This window comes from Oryza sativa, chromosome 5, assembly GCF_034140825.1.
Source record: "Oryza sativa Japonica Group chromosome 5, ASM3414082v1".
NCBI classification, from domain to species: domain Eukaryota; kingdom Viridiplantae; phylum Streptophyta; class Magnoliopsida; order Poales; family Poaceae; genus Oryza; species Oryza sativa.
This window is the reverse complement of record NC_089039.1, coordinates 16,020,698-16,024,777: the sequence shown is the minus strand read 5'-3', so window position 1 is coordinate 16,024,777 and position 4,080 is coordinate 16,020,698. Positions and strand designations below refer to the sequence as shown.

The 4,080-nt window shown below is 40.6% G+C and overlaps 1 long non-coding RNA gene across 1 annotated transcript; it reads left to right on the top strand.

Moving 5' to 3' along the window:
- The first annotated feature begins 1,081 nt into the window (after positions 1-1,081).
- On the top strand, positions 1,082-2,894 carry LOC107277862 (uncharacterized). The gene is made up of 3 exons (XR_001545820.3): positions 1,082-1,648; positions 1,726-1,789; positions 2,496-2,894. It is a non-coding gene; the product is annotated as an uncharacterized lncRNA (long non-coding RNA).
- The last annotated feature ends 1,186 nt before the right edge of the window (positions 2,895-4,080 follow it).

Here is a 4,080-nt window from a genome sequence, read left to right as displayed (position 1 = left end):
TGTGTACGAGAGATGGGACCATATATTAATGGTGTAGTATATGTTTATAGGTAACTATTGTATGAATAAGCTATTAGATTGGCTATAGATAATTTGAAGATATTAGTTGGCTATATTATTAAACTTGCTCTAAATGTATCAGCGGTATCCTCTCTTACTAATAGTTATATCCCACTAATTCCTAATACTTAACATGCAAAGATGCCACATCATCATCCACTATCACTAATTCCTAAAACTTAACATGCAAAAATATCACATCATCACCCACTAACAATTACGGACAAGGCATACCTCATATCCTACGACTTATGAAATATACGGATACAACATACCTTCGTGTGTACGGTATGTTTCCGTATACAATAAAGAAATTAGCAAGAGATTGTGGAAATTATCCTTACGAGTAAGTGAATAGTAGAGTCCTACTCGGAGAGGATTGGGTCTACTATAGTTTACAACCTGGAGCACATGAAGCCTACACGCCGGAAGATCTCGTCGAAACCATCTCGACAAGGATCTCGCCGGTAATCTCGGGATCATCAGTTCACTATTGTAATATGTGGTATTTCCATATCAATCTCATATAAACTGGATTAGGGCTATTACCTTACGAGGGGCGTGAACCAGTATAATCCTTGTCTTTTTGTTTGCTTGATGTCGTATCGTGTAGATCCTCGTACCAACATACCCCCAATATCCTATTCATCTGTTTTACGGGTATCCCCTGTTGATACCTATATACCTATATAGTTCATCCTCACTTAGTTCATGTTATTTTTCTTCTCTCATTAAGCCAGGTCATCTTTGTTAGCCCTTAGATGAATGGTCTAAATTATCTTCCTACTTTCTTTCTCCCATAAAGCCACATCATCTTACTTTTATATTTGAATTATTATTATATATACAATGCAAATTTAAATCACATCAACTTATCTCTACTACTTTAAAATTTCGTAGTGGTGACGGTAACTCCAACCCTGACATGCACGCGTAAAGACAACCATCGGATCGCCAGATCGAACGGCCTACATTTCCTCGCTCATCCCCTCAATTGCGGATCAACTCGCCCCTCCCTACTGCTCCGCCTCCCTCCTCACAACCGCATGTCGCCGATTCCCTGCCGCATCTGCTCGTCGCCCCTCACGCCCAGCCGGCCACTCCGCCCAGCGCCGTCTGCCGCCGAAGCCCGTCGCCATCGCGTCCGGCCACCGGCGGTTGCCAACCCCCACCCCTGGCGACTACTCCGCCGTCCACGATTTGTCGCAGCCGCCCATCGTCCGCGGCCACATAGCCGCGCGATCCCTCATCACTATATCCCCGTCGCGCCGCCTAACCATCTCCAGATCACCACGACGATTCCTCCAGATTAGAGCGAAGAGCTGCTCCCCATCCTCGGCTCCTCCGTTGGGACCGAGAAGCTATGTGGCGAACCTCCAACCAAGCATCGCCAGAGAGGACAGAGCTGGGGCCGAGGTGGGGAGAAGAGGAGCACACGCCGGTCGGCCCGTCCGTCACTGCCACTGGGCTCCCACCTCCCGCTTTCGTGCCGACTGCCGCTACTCTTCCGGATTGGCAGAGCCCAAGCAGTAGGAGGCACCGACGAAGGTGATGAAGACTTGAGATGAGGCAGTATGCAGGCTTGCAGGTTTGGACCTCTTCCCTCTGATGTTATTTCAGTTTGCTGCGGAAATCCATGTTTAATTGAAGATCCTTTCCATTAAGAGATGCAAATTAGGTGCTAATTTCTTCAGGGCACCCTTCTTGCAGCAGGAATTGCTCAAATCAGGTTTGTCTCGATTGCTATTATTACCTACTCTTGTAGTCTTGTTCATATCTTGTGACTGAATTCAGAATGTAATATTAGATGATCGATTACTTCAGTAAATTTTATGTTACATAACTGATTGAATGAAGGTTGTATGTATATGGTGGAACATGGGTTGTTCCAAGATGAACAACTGGCTTACTTGCTCAGAAGATTATCAACTGAGATTCTCACCAAACCACTGTACTTAACATGGAGAAGCAAAATATTTTAATGCTGGCCTGAATTAACAAGCTAAACACAAGCATGCAGTATTGTTCTTTGTACAGTAAGCTGTTATGAATTATAACCCTGCAAGCTAGGTGGGCAAAACTGATATTTGGATAGGTTCAAGAAAATGCAGTAAAATATCTGAAACATACGCTATGGCAATCTGAACAGATATGCATATAGCCTGATTCACAAGCAAATAATTAATCTGAATAGAAAAACAAGTGGTGGCAATAAAAATTCAGAGATGGCCATTCCCTCTTATACATGTCTGAGAAAAAAACTGCTAATTAATTCAATGAATACAACTACGGATCTGTAGGTTGAACTTTGCTCAATTTATTTGTCTAGCTATAGCTATCCTTAGGCTTCCTTTATTTCCTATATACAATCCTGTAGATTTCTAACTTACATATACTGAAAATTAGTAGTCATGTACTTCTATTGTATCTTGCAGCACTCAAAGCTCGTGAGTCATGAATACACACTCCGCTGAGTGAACATTAGGAGTCATGTATCTTGCAGCGGGTGCAGGAGCACATGCCAAGTTCTGACAAGTACATGTAAAGTTCTTCTTTTATTGAACAACACTTGATTAGTGCTTACTAATCAGCCATGTAGAGTTATGTAATCAATCCTTTTGTTTTCCTTTTACTAGGTTTTTGAGACTTAGCCTGAGAGATGTTCCAATTATGAATAAGTTCATGATTTAAAACCGACCTGATGTATGGGAACTACTATAGAAGACGGTTCCAATTGTGAATAAGCTCATGATTTAAAACTGATCTGATGTATGGAACTACTATAGAAGTGTGGATTAATTAAAATTATTGGCAACTCAGGCCTTCATTTTACATTTTTAATGTACGCTCGATGACAACAGAAAATTGCTGGTGTGCGCTTACTCGCAGGCTTACATTGGTTTGGTTTAGAAAAAAAGAACTCATGTGTGATGGATGATGTCGAGCGCTGCAAGGGAATGACAGTGTAAGGGTTGAAAATTGTTTCTAAGTTGGATCAACCTTCAAAAAAATAAGTGAGGGGTAATATTTTTGCCAAGCTTAAAGATTGAATTTGATCCATGTGACACTGTCTTCAAGGTAAACATGATTTCTATTTTTAAGATTGCATTTTGGTTTGCAGTAGACGTACACATTATAACTATTGTTTTACTTTTAGTTCATCCATGCTTATTAAAGCTCCATTTATGCATACAGAATCTGTATTTTTCGACACCTCCCCCCCCCCCCCTCTCTGAAAATCAGGTATCTTTTGTATGCAAATATAGTGAGTTAGAAAGTTTCGCAACCATATAATCATATTAGAGTTCAGAACCATATGAATCAACCATAAATGATGGATGGCCTTAGTAGAATAGTATGTGTGCCGCTGCCATCCAATTAATTTTTGTACCATGCCAAATTTTAGGTATGCACAATGATTTTAAGAAAGTCAAGATTCACAAAAATTGCACTCCGTACGATTGTAAAACACAAGGGGGAAGTGTGTGCTTGTTCAGGTAAAGTAATTTCATAATCCTTGTGTGGATTCTGGCTATTTGTGCTGAAACCATGATCAGATGGAAAAGTAAAAGATCGAAAGAAGTGAACTATAAACTGAAATTTTGAACTTCAACTCCTTTGTAAGATGATAAACCCAGAGCCCGGAAGGTATCACCTAACTCTGGTGAAAATGCCATACTCTTCTATCTCCATCTGTATCCCCTGCAAATCTGCACTGCCTGGCCCTTCTATTCATTTTCATAAATATGTATCAGAGTTTAGAAATAGCTAAAGGGTGAATTCATATGTTGAACTTCTCTCTTGGGATAACAAATTAGTTTATGCCATCTGGTGGGAAATCTTTTCCCCTCCTAAAACTCGTTTATGCCACCATCAAATTAAAGAAGTGTTTGTCCATGATGAGTCCTAAAATTTCTAAAAGAGTTATATTTTTCCCGTTGCAACGCACGGGCACCTAACTAGTGTAACTTATGTTTATATCAGACTATATTGTTCAAGCTATCTTACACATTATTTTTA